This window comes from Chlorocebus sabaeus, chromosome 7, assembly GCF_047675955.1.
Source record: "Chlorocebus sabaeus isolate Y175 chromosome 7, mChlSab1.0.hap1, whole genome shotgun sequence".
NCBI classification, from domain to species: domain Eukaryota; kingdom Metazoa; phylum Chordata; class Mammalia; order Primates; family Cercopithecidae; genus Chlorocebus; species Chlorocebus sabaeus.
The window spans coordinates 105,032,560-105,045,652 of record NC_132910.1 but is presented as its reverse complement, the minus strand read 5'-3'; the positions used below and the strand labels follow the sequence as shown (position 1 = coordinate 105,045,652).

General features: G+C 37.1%; 1 protein-coding gene across 1 annotated transcript in view; it reads left to right on the top strand.

Moving 5' to 3' along the window:
• DCHS2 (dachsous cadherin-related 2) overlaps positions 1 to 13,093 on the top strand; it is a 272,591-nt gene that overhangs the window by 245,366 nt on the left and 14,132 nt on the right.

Sequence of the window (13,093 nt, the reverse complement as noted above, 5' to 3'; positions counted from 1 at the left end):
AACATTAAAACTCTGTGCCCCTAGAGTCTAAGATATGCCAGCCTTATACAGAATTCAGCAAAGGAAAGAATAATATTGTTTTAGTTTTCTTGGTGTTCAAAAAAATCAGTGCTACAAAAGACTAGACTTATACAGAGAGATAGTGATGGCATCACAATTTGTGGAAGCAAAAGGCTTTTTTTTTTTCTTTTCTTTTCTGAGACGGAGTCTTACTCTGTCGCCCAGGCTGGAGTGTAGTGGCACAATCTCAGTTCACTGCAGCCTCTGTCTCCTGGGTTCAAGTAATTCTCCTACCTCAGCCTCCCAAGTAGCTGGGATTACAGCCACCTGCCACCATGCACGGTTAATTTTTTATTTTTAGTAGAGATGGGGTTCCACCATATTGGCCAGGATGGTCTCAAACTCCTGACCTCAAGTGATCCACCCGTCTTGGCCTCCCAAAGTGCTAGGGTTACAAGCATGAGCCACTGCACCCAGCCATCAAAAGACTCTTAAGAATTCTAAAATATCCATGAGTGGGGACTGCTTAAAGATTTAGCAAAACCCTGGAATAGAATACCATGAAGCTGATTTTACAAAAGAAAGAGGCATAACTCTGTGTACCAATGAGAATGGAGCTCTAGGATATGTGATTAAGTGAAGGCAGTAACGAGACCCATTACAGTGCTTATTCAGCATGCCTGTTTGAGTAAAAGCACACCTGCGTATTTGGAATGCTTCTGGAAGAAAATATAAGAAACTGTTCATTTTATTTGTCTCTGGAGAAGCAGTCAGGCAGCCTGTGGTCCAAGAGAGGCTTAGCTCTCTTACCGAACATTTTAGTATGCTTTAGATAGATGTTGCATTTTTGTGTTTTTCCAAAAGGCCTTGCCCATGCTGTATTCTGTTTAATCCTCGCAAGCACCTCATGAGGATGTTAAGGTGGGCATTTTCTTATTTGCTGATAAGACAACAGAAATACAGTGGCTTGCTCAGGGTCATAGGATAATTTGAGGATCAAACTTGAACTTGCACTTAAGTATTCTGCTTCTAAGTCACCCTCTTTCCACTGTAGAGCTGCAGAGCAGACGTCTTATTTAAGGAAAACACAGGTGCAGTATACCAAAGACAGTGAGTGTCAGTATGCTTCGATGCCAGACTACTTTTATGTTTTATGAAAAAATTATAATGTGTGCATGTGGCTGAGCAATGAGAGCTGATTAAACTGGAATATCTTACTGGATATATTGGATTAATTACCCTCTGGAAAACCTCCCAACGCTAAAAATTTAAATGTTTAGCTTTTTGTTAACTGTTTAGTTTTTTAATATACTTCAAAAGTATTTTAAAAGTTTAAGACTTTATCCTGTATTAACTATTATAAATTTTAAAATAATATTTTAGCATAATAGTTATTGGTACTTGTTGTTTAAATATATTAAAACCTGTTCCCTGCTACGTTGTTTCTATAGTAATTGTTTAAGCATGAAACTTTTTCTCCTCTTCCATGGATGACTGCAGATAAATCTCAATCTAGTTGAGTGATTACAAATTCAGGAATTATTAAAGGTCTGCTATGTTCTAGGAACTAAGCATTTTCTGATGTCAAGGACTTTCCGTTACAGTGTTCTTACTCAATGGAACCTAATTAACAATTAAATCTAATTTCTTTCAACTTTTTCCTATTTGCGTCATGGTTTCTATGTTTACAACATTAAATTGGTCCCAATATTAAAAAGTGACTCTCTCCCATCCCCATGAAGAATTTAATTCTAGGCTTGAAGAAGCAAGAACAGAGAGAAGTTGAACCCCCTACACATTGTCACAGAGAGATACATAGAGGTGACCCCCACCCGCCCCCCGACCCCCTACACACGCTCTTTCTCTCTCCAGCGTCACCAAGGCAAGGAATTATTTTAAACCTCTTGCCTCCCTGGGCTCTCCCCACACCCACTCACAACCCCTGGTGTGGTGTGGCTTCTATCCTTTAATAAAGCTTTTCTTGATATTTAAGGTAATAAGAAATAAAGGAGGATTTTCCCTAGTCTGCTGCACCTTTAGTGAATATTTTGGAAACAGTCTCATTTAGCTTTCAGCTTTTTACTTTTGAAGTATTGCTATTTTGTCTGATTGAGGAAAGTATCCCAATTTCAGCCCTTTGTTTTAAAATATAAAACATTTCCTCAAAAAAAAAAAAAAAAAAAAAAAAAGAGCTACCATACAATCCAGCATTCCTGATCCTAGGTATATACTCACCAAAAAGAAATCACTATATTGACAATTTATTGCAGTAATATTCACAATAGCCAAGATTTGGAAGCAACCTAAGTGTCCATTTATCCAGGTGAATGGATAAAGAAAATGGGATACGTATACACAATGGAGTATTATTTAGCCATTAAAAAAGAAGAATGAGATCCAGTCATTTGCAACAACATGGATGGAACTAGAAGTCATTATGTTAAGTGAAATACAAACATCACATATTCTCACTTATTTGTGGGAGCTAAAAATTACAACAAATGAACTCAAGCAGATAGGGAGTAGAAGGATGGTTACCAGAAGCTGGGATGGGTCGGGGAGGATTGAGGGGAAGTGGGGATGGCTAAAGGGTACAAAATATAGTTGGAATGAATGAATAAAACCCAGTATTTGCTGGTACAAAAAGGTAACTACAGTCAAAAATTTAATTATACATTTAAAAATAACAAAAAGAGTATAACTAAAATAACTACAAGATTTGGATTGTTTCTAACATGAAGGATAAATGCTTGAGGTGATGGATACCCCTTCTTACTCTGATGTAATTATTACACATTGCAAGCCTGTATCAAAATATCTCATGTAACCCATAAATGTATATACCTACTATGTACCCACAAAAACTAAAAATTGGAAAAGAAAAGATTTCTTATTATATCCTTCAATTTCCAAGACTTGGACAATTTAACCTTTAATTAGTGATGCATTTTTTAAAAATAATAGTAATAAAACACAAAATGGAAAAAGGGAGATAGTGTTAGTCATGATTCTACTAAATATGAATGTATTAAATTTAATTTTTAGTTTTCATATTAAGCCACACAGAAGAAAATTCAGTGGAAAATCTGATGACAAATTATAAAATAGGCATTAATTTCTCTCTGATGTTTATGAATATATAAAAAGCTATTTATCAAGCATGAAGCTGGGGGCACAAAGACAAATGTAACAGCCTTTGTTCTCAAGGAGCTTGAAAATCGAGTCCTGGCCGGGTGCAGTGGCTCACGCCTGTAATCCCAGCACTTTGGGAGGCTGAGGCAGGTGTATCACCTGAGGTCAGGTGTTTGAGACCAACCTGGCCAACATGGCAAAACCCCGCCTCTACTAAAAGTTCAAAAATTAGCCAGGCAAGGTGGCGGGCGCCTGTAATCCCAGCTATCTGGGAGACTGAGGCAGGAGAATCACTTGAACCCATAAGGTGGAGACTGCAGTGAGCCGAGATCCCACCACTGCACTCCAGCCTGGGCAACGAGAGTGAGACTTCATCTTGAAAAAAGAAGGCAAGAAAAAGAAAATCAAGTCCTAGTAAAATATATGGCAGAAGGCACATTAATAATCACAATAGTTGCCATTTATGGAACTCCTGCTTCACATTCATTATCTAATTGAATTCTCATAATAGACATGATTCATAAAATAAAGAAATGGGAACTCAGAGAGGTAAAGTGGTTTGGCCAAGAATCCAAAGCTAGTACATGGTAGAACATGAATCTAGCCGATGTGAATGATTGCGGGGCTTATTTTATGATGTGAATGAATCTTAAAAGTATATGCATGTACATTTACAAAATACGTAAATATTCAAGGCAAGCAGTTATTTTCAGGAGCAGTGCTAAACTCAGTGTATTCTCTATTGAATGCTCATTATGACTGTGGGAGAAAGCAATTTTACAGGCAACGTAGGAAATGGAATGAGATGTTAATTACCTTTTTCAAAATACACAATTCATGAAAAGCAAAGCTGGGATTGGAATCCCAGTCTATTGATACCCTGAGAAAAAGGGAATAAAAAGGATTTGGGGCCAAAGGCATGAAGAAAGACACGGGCATGTGAAAGTGTTTTATATGTTTGGAAGTAGCAAGTAGTACAGCACACCAAAGAAGTAACTAAGTGTAGGGTAATAAAAGAGGCAGCAGGCAAGTTTTGAAAGACTTTCGGTGTCTCATAATGGAAACTATACATTATTCTGTGAACTACATACAACTATAGGCAGTTGAACGAATGTTCGTATCTTTATTTCTAAAGACACCCCGTAATGGATGCACTGCAAGAGAGAGAGAACTAGCTTAGGCCAACAAGCTGAGCTAGACTGCAGCAATGAAAAGTCTGTTACATGGATGGTGCAGTGGGGACAGAAGGAAGGTACTTACTAAAATGTTGATTTGAATATGGAATCCATAGGAACTTGACCACCAATTGAATTTATTGAGCAAGAAAAGAGATAGAATGGTTCTGAAATTTCTGCTTAGGAAAGGAAGGGAGAAGAGTAGATGGAGATTATGATTTTTTATTCTAGGTATTTGAGGTAGAAGGACCAATACAAGGACAAAAGTGAAGATACCCTTTAGGCAATTGAAAATAATAATCTGTAGCTCAGGGTAGGGGTCTTCACTCAAGATGTAGATTTGAGATTCATCCAGGGAAAATGTGTAAAATGAATTACCTAGGGAGAATATGTAAAATGAGAATTGAGGAGTGGTGACTTATCACCACCTCAGGATTCAGCAGATAAATAGGAACTGCAAAATATATTTAGGGTATAGAAAGATCTAGAAAAAGATAATGTCATGGAGACCGAGGGGAGAGGTTGGGCTGAATGAAACGAGAAGACTTCAAAATATGTTTGCATTAGAATCTCTTAAAGTACAGTCATCTCTCAGGATCCATGGGGTATTGGTTGTGGGACTCTCCACTGCGTCCCTCCCATTCCCCCATACAAAAATCCATGGATGCTCACATTTCTTGTATAAAATGGCATAGTATTTGCATATTACTTATGCAATTCTCTCATAGAGTTTATTTTTATTTATTTATTTTTATTTTTTTAATTTCAAATTTTATTTTAGATACAGAGACACGTGTGCAGGTTTGTTACATAGGTGTATTGCACCATGTAGTGAGTACAGTATTCAATAGGTAGTTTTTCAACTATTGCCATATTTCAACCATGCCCCCTCCTTCCCTCCCCTCAGCAGTTCAGTGTCCACTATTCCCGTGTTTATGTCCATGTTTGCTCAATGTTTAGCTTCCATTTGTAAGTGAGAACGTGAGCTATTTTGGTTTTTTGCTTTTGTGTTAATTTGTTTAGGATTATAGCCTCCAGCTCTATCCATGTTTCTGCAAAAGACATGATTTCATTCTTTTTTATAGCTACATAGATCACATTTTCCTTATTCAATCCACCATTAACAGGCACCTATGTTGAGTCCATCTTTTTTGCTATTGTGAATAGCATGGTGATGAACATATAAATGCATGTATCTTTTTGCTATAATGATCTACCTTCCTCTGGGAATATACCCAGCAGTAGGATTGCTGGGTCCAATGGTACTTTGTGGTAAGTTCTTAGAGAAATCGTCAAACTGCTTTCCAAAGTGGCTGAACTATTTTACATTCCCAACAATGTATTAATGTTCCCTTTTCTTCACAACCTCACCAGCATCTGTTGTTTTTTGACTTTTTAATAATAGCCATTCTGACTGGTATCTCATTATGTTTTGATTTGTATTTCTCTGATGATTAGTGATCATGAGCATTTTTTATGTTTGGTGGCTGCTTGTATGTCTTTCTTTGAAAAGTGTCTGTTCATGTCCTTTGCCCATTTTTTAATGGGATTATTTGGTTTTTGCTTTTTGATTTATGTTCCTTGTAGATTCTGGATATTAGACCTTTGCCAGATGCATAGTTAGTGAATATTTTCTTTCATTCTGTAGGTTGTCTATTTACTCTGTTGATTGTTTCTTTTATTGTGCAGAAGCTCTTTAGCTTAATTAGATCCCATTTGTCAATTTCTGTTTTTTGTTACAATTGCTTTTGAGGACTTAGCCAAAAATTTCTTGCCAGGGCCAGTTTCAAGAGGGGTAGTTCTTAAGTTTTCTTCTAGGATTTCTATGCTTGAGGTCTTATATTTAAATCTTCAATTCATCTTCAGTCAATTTTTGTATATGGTAAAAGGTAAGGATCTAGTTTCATTCTTCTGCATCTGGTTAGCCGGTTGTCCTAGTACCATTTATTGAATAGGGAGGGCTTTCCTCATTGCTGGTTTTTGCTGGCTTTGTCAAAGATTGAATGGTTGTAGGTGTGTGATTCTATTTCTAAGTTTTCTATGCTGTTCCATCAGTCTGTGTGTTTGTGTTTATACCAGTACCATGCTATTTTGATTACTGTAGCCTTATAGTATTGCTTGAAGTCAGGTAGTATGATGCCTCTGGCTTTCTTCTTTTTGCTTAGGAGTGAGTGTGTTTAGGCAGAAAAGAAGTATTCAATAGATACATAAAGATTAAAGATTTTGATCTAAGCATATTTTCTTAATTTGATTTTTTATTATCAAAGTAATATATACATTTTTTAAAAAATCAAATAGTTGTATAAAGTATAGATGAAAGTCAGCAACCACTGGTTCACCTCTCCCAAGGCTAAAACCCTCCAGACGCAGACACTATTAACTGATTTTCTCTGATACTATAAATACAAGTATGTAATGATTTATAACTTTAAACATCTCTTAACTTCCTGTTATAATAGATATAGGTATAAAATCCTTATTATCTCACACTCCAACTCTTTCTATATTCATATCACTGTTTTTCATTTAATCAGTAATTAGTGTTTATATTATATGAATATATTCATGTTTACTTCATAGTCAGATCATATTATATGATTTTATTTCCTTTTATCACTACTCCTGAAGCCCCCAGAGTTTCTTTCTTGATTGCCCAATTGGCTATATCTATGCACTTAATTCCTTGTAAATATCCCATAAGCTTTGTTATCTGCATCTAATTTTTCCTCTAACTGCCTTTCATCAAATATTCTATCAAGCCCTCTTTTTTCATGAAGACCTGGTTCCTACTGCTTTATGCCCTCTCCATCTAGCGTGAGCAGTTTGGGTTAATACACCTATTGCAAGGCTGAGATCCCATAACTTTGGTTTATAGCTCTCCTAGGTCAGGCCAGCACTTCCAGATCCCATGTTTTTCTCTTCTAATAGGTTTGCAGGAAAAGGTGCCAGAGAAGTAAATTATCTGAGCCTTGCATGTCTGAAAATGTCTTTATTCGACTCTTTCATGTAATATACGCAGTGGGCAACAGAGAAGTTGAAAGTATCTTTTAGAATTTTGAAGGCATTGCTCTGTTATTCTCTGAAACTCAGTGTTGCTATTAAGAAGTCTGGTGCCATTCTAATTCGTTTTTTTTTTTTTTGAGACGGAGTCTTGCTCTGTCACCCAGGCTGGAGTAGTGTGATCTTGGCTGCCTGCAACCCCTGCCTCCCGGGTTCAGGCAATTCTCCTGCCTCAGCCTCCTGAGTAGCTGGGACTACAGGCGCCCACTATCATTTAGTAGAGATGGGGTTTCATCATATTGGCCAGACTGGTCTCGAACTCCTGACCTTTATCTGCCCGCCTTGGGCTCCCAAAGTGCTGGGATTAAAGGCATGAGCCACCACGCCTGGCCGCCATTCTGATTCTTTTACTTTGCGTAAATTTTTCCTTTTCTCTAGAAATTTATAGGTTATACTTATCATCCGTAATACTTTAAAATATAATTACATATTTTGATGTGGGTTTCTCCTTGTACTGTGTATTCAGTGTTCCCTTTTAATACAAAGACATTTCTTTTAATTTTCTTGTATTATTTCATTGAAAATTTCCTCCCCATTTTTTAGTTTTGGTTTGTTGTTTTGCCCTGTTTCATTTTCCTGAATCCTGTTCAATTAGGTATTGGATCGCCTAGATGGATTCTTTGTTAGTTATATTTTATTTCCTACTTTCCATTTCTTGTTTGTGTGTGGGTTTAGTTTTTGTTTTATTTTGGGAAGATATTTCCTGAGCTTTAATCTTCTAAAATTTTTTATTTTCTAATTAAAAATTGAGAAGCTATTATATATTTGTTTTTACTACTAAAAGCTCTTATTTGATGTTTGACTTTTTAAATAATATCCAACTCTTGTTTTATGCACATGTTGTCTTCTGATATCTCTCCAAGGCATTAATTAGAATTGTTTTAAATTTTATTTTGTTCCTTTCAATATCTGTTTCCACTGTTTTCTTTTTTTCTTTTTGTCTATATTGAGCTTTCTTTTTCATGCTGAAGGCTTTCCGAAATTAAGTGTTGATTTTTAGATATAAGTGAGGCAATGTCAAAGTCATTAGAACATCTGAGTGAGCTAGAGGGATTTGATTAGCACACTTCACTTTCAAATGAACCACACGGGAAGTTGACTACTTTTCAGGATGACATACAAATGGCGGTATATGGAGTTCACTTTTCTTTGGGAAGGGACTTTGAGTTCTCCAGAGAAGGTCTTTCAATATTACTAACTCCAAGTATGAACCAAAGGCATTGTTTGGCTGAGAATGAAGAATAATGGGCAAGAGGGACATGAGTATCCTGTATTTAAACCAACATATATCATCTTCCTGTTTAAATAATCTGAATTTAAAATATTCTTCCTATTAACCAAATACCTCACTGCAATTTTTGCCATGTATCGAGTCTCTCCTTGGTGACCTGAGAGCAACTCTGCTCCTCATGTATCTTTATGCTCCTCTGAATGCTTTTTAAAAGACTTTTGAAAGAGAGGTTTTAGGTCCACAGCAAAATTGAGAGAAGGTGCAGAGATTTCCTATATATCCATGCCCACACACATGCACAGCTTCCCTCATTATCAAAATCCCCACCAGAGTGGTGCATTTGTTACATTTGATGAAGCTACATTGACACATCATTATCACTCAAATTTACAGTTTTCAGTGGGATCCACTCTTGTTACTATACATTCTGAGTGGATTTTAATCTCTGATTTCCTTTGGCCCACTCATCTGCAACTGCTCTTCAGTCTGCTTGCATCTTCCAGAAATTGTTGATATTTCTCATTCATTTCACCCACTAATATCTTTCCTCATTTGTTTAGCTTTATGGACTTAAAACCTATTTTTTTTCTTTTTTATTATACTTTAAGTTCTAGGGTGCATGTGCACAATGTGCAGGTTTGTTACATATGTATATATATGCCATGTTGGTTTGCTGCACCCATTAACTCGTCATTTACATTAGGTGTATCTCCTAATGCTATCCTTCCCCCAGCCCCCCACCCCACAACAGGCCCTGGTGTGTGATGCTCCCCTTCCTGTGTCCAAGTGTTCTCATTGTTCAATTCCCACCTATGAGTGAGAAAATGCGGTGTTTGGTTTTCTGTTCTTGTGATAATTTGCTGAGAATGATGGCTTCCAGCTGCAGCCATGTCCCCACAAAGGACATGAACTCATCCTTTTTTATGGCTGCATAGTATTCCTTGGTGTATATGTGCCACATTTTCTTAATCCAGTCTGTCATTGCTGGACATTTGGGTTGGTTCCAAGTCTTTGCTATTGTGAATAGTGCCACAATAAACATACATGCTCATGTGTCTTTATAGCAGCATGATTTATAATCCTTTGGGTATATACCCAGAAATGGGATGGATGGATCAAATGGTATTTCTAGTCCTAGACCCTTGAGGAATTGTCACACTGTCTTCCACAATGGTTGAACTAGTTTACAGTCCCACCAACAGCATAAAAGTGTTCCTATTTCTCCACATCCTCTCCAGCACCTGTTGTTTCCTGACTTTTTAATGATCGCTCCTCTAACTGGTGTGAGATGGTACCTCATTGTGGTTTTGATTTGCATTTCTCTGATGGTGAGTGATGATGAGCATTTTTTCATGTGTCTGTTGGTTGCATAAATGTCTTCTTTTGAGAAGTGTCTGTTCATATCCTTTGCCCACTTTTTGATGGGGTTGTTTTTTTCTTGTAAATTTGTTTGAGTTCTTTGTAGGTTCTGGATATTAGCCCTTTGTCAGATGGGCAGATTACAAAATTTTCTCCCATTCTGTAGGTTGCCTGTTCACTCTGATGGTAGTTTCTTTTGCTGTGCAGAAGCTCTTTAGTTTAATTAGATCCCATTTGTCAATTTTGGCTTTTGTTACCATTGCTTTTGGTCTTTTAGACATGAAGTCCTTGCCCATGCCTGTGTCCTAAATGCTATTGCCTAGGTTTTCTTCTAGGGTTTTTATGGTCTTGGGTCTAACATTTAAGTCTTTAATCCATCTTGAATTAATTTTTGTATAAGGTGTAAGGAAGGGATCCAGTTTCAACTTTCTACTTATGGCTAGCCAGTTTTCCCAGCACATTTATTAAATAGGGAATCCTTTCCCCATTTCTTGTTTTTGTCAGGTTTGTCAAAGATCAGAGGGTTGTAGATGTGTGGTATTATTTCTGAGGGCTCTGTTCTGTTCCATTGGCCTATATCTCTGTTTTGGTACCAGTACCATGCTGTTTTGGTTACTGTAGCCTTGTAATATAGTTTGAAGTCAGGTAGCGTGATGCCTCCAGCTTTGTTCTGTTAGCTTAGGACTGTCTTGGCAATGCGGCCTCTTTTTTGGTTCCATATGAACTTTAAAGTAGTTTTTTCCAATTCTGTGAAGAAAGTCATTGGTAGCTTCATGGGGATGGCATTGAATCTATAAATTACCTTGGGCAGTATGGCCATTTTCACAATATTGATTCTTCCTATCCATGAGCATGGAATGTTCTTCCATTTGTTTGTGTCCTCTTTTATTTCATTGAGCAGTTGTTTGTAGTTCTCCTTGAAGAGGTCCTTCACATCCCTGGTAAGTTGGATTCCTAGGTATTTTATTCTCTTTGAAGCAATTGTGAATGGGAGTTCACTCATGATTTGGCTCTCTGTTTGTCTGTTATTGGTGTATAAGAATGCTAGTGACTTTTGCACACTGATTTTGTATCCTGAGACTTTGCTGAAGTTGCTTATCAGCTTAAGGAGATTTTGGGCTGAGACGATGGGGTTTTCTAAATATACAGTCATGTCATCTGCAAATAGGGACAATTTGACTTCCTCTTTTCCTAATTGAATACCCTTTATTTCTTCCTCATGCCTGATTGCCCTGGCCAGAACTTCCAACACTATGTTGAATAGGAGTGGTGAGAGAGGGCATCCCTATCTTGTGCCAGTTTTCAAGGGGGAATGCTTCCAGTTTTTGCCCATTCAGTATGATATTGGCTGTGTGTTTGTCATAAATAGCTCTTATTATTTTGAGATATGTTCTGTCAATACCAAATTTATTGAGGGTTTTTATCATGAAGGGCTGTCAAATTTTGTCAAAGGCCTTTTCTGCATCTGTTGAGATAATCATGTGGTTTTTGTCTTTAGTTCTGTTTATATGCTGGATTACAGCCATTGATTTGCATATGTTGAACCAGCCTTGCACTCCAGGGATGAAGTACACTTGATCATGGTGGATAAGCTTTTTGATGTGCTGCTGGATTCAGTTTGCCAGCATTTTATTGAGGATTTTTGCATCAATGCTCATCAGGGATATTGGTCTAAAATTCTCTTTTTTTTGTTGTGTCTCTGCCAGGCTTTGGTATCAGGATGATGTTGGCCTCGTAAAATGAGTTAGGGAAGATTCCCTCATTTTCTATTGATAGGAATAATTTCAGAAGGAATTGTACCAGCTCCTCCTTGTGCTTCTGGTAGAATTCAGGTGTGAATCTGTCTGGTCCTGGACTTTTTTTGGTTGGTAGACTATTAATTATTGCCTCAATTTCAGAGCTTGTTGTTGGTCTATTCAGGTATCAACTTATTCCTGGTTTAGTCTTGGGAGAGTGTATGTGTCCAGGAATTTATCCATTTCTTCTAGGTTTTCTAGTTTATTTGCATAGAGGTGTTTATAGTATTCCTTGATGGTAGTTTGTATTTCTGTAGGGTCGGTGGTGATATCCCCTTTATCATTTTTTATTGTGTCTATTTGATTCTTCTCTCTTTTCTTCTTTATTGGTCTTGCTAGTGGTCTATCAATTTTGTTGATCTTTTCAAAAAACCAGCTCCTGGATTCATTGATTTTTGAAGGGTTTTTTGTGTTTCTATCTCCTTCAGTTCTACTCTGATCTTAGTTATTTCTTGCCTTCTGCTAGCTTTTGAATGTGTTTGCTCTTGCTTCTCTAGTTATTTTAATTGTGATGTTAGGGTGTCAATTTTAGATCTTTCCCGCTTTCTCTTATGGGCATTTAGTGCTATAAATTTCCCTCTACACACTGCTTTAAATGTGTCCCAGAGATTCTGGTATGTTGTATCTTTGTTCTCATTGGTTTCAAAGAACATCTTTATTTCTGCCTTCATTTCGTTATGTACCCAGTAGTCATTCAGGAGCAGGTTGTTCAGTTTCCATGCAGTTGAGCAGTTTTGATTGAGTTTTTTAGTCCTGAGTTCTAGTTTGATTACACTGTAGTCTGAGAGACAGTTTGTTATAATTTCTGTTCTTGTACATTTGCTGAGAAGTGCTTTACTTCCAATTATGTGGTCAATTTTGGAATAAGTGTGATGTGGTGCTGAGAAGAATGTATATTCTGTTGATTTGGGGTGGAGAGTTCTGTAGATGTCTATTAGGTCTGCTTAGTGCAGAGTTGAGTTCAATTCCTGGATATCCTTGTTAACTTTCTGTCTCGTTGATCTGTCTAATGTTGACAGTGGGGTGTTAAAATCTCCCATTATTATTGTGTGGGAGTCTAAGTCTCTGTAATTCTCTAAGGACTTGCTTTATGTATCTAGGTGCTCTTGTATTGGGTGCATATATATTTAAGATAGTTAGCTCTTCTTATTGAATTGATCCCTTTACCATTATGTTTTGGCCTTCTTTGTCTCTTTTGATCTTTGTTGTTTTAAACTCTGCTTTATCAGAGACTAGAATTGCAACCCCTGACTTTTTTTGTTTTCCATTTGCTTGGTTGATCTTCCTCCATCCATTTATTTTGAGCCTATGTGTGTCTCTGCACATGAGATGGGTCTCCT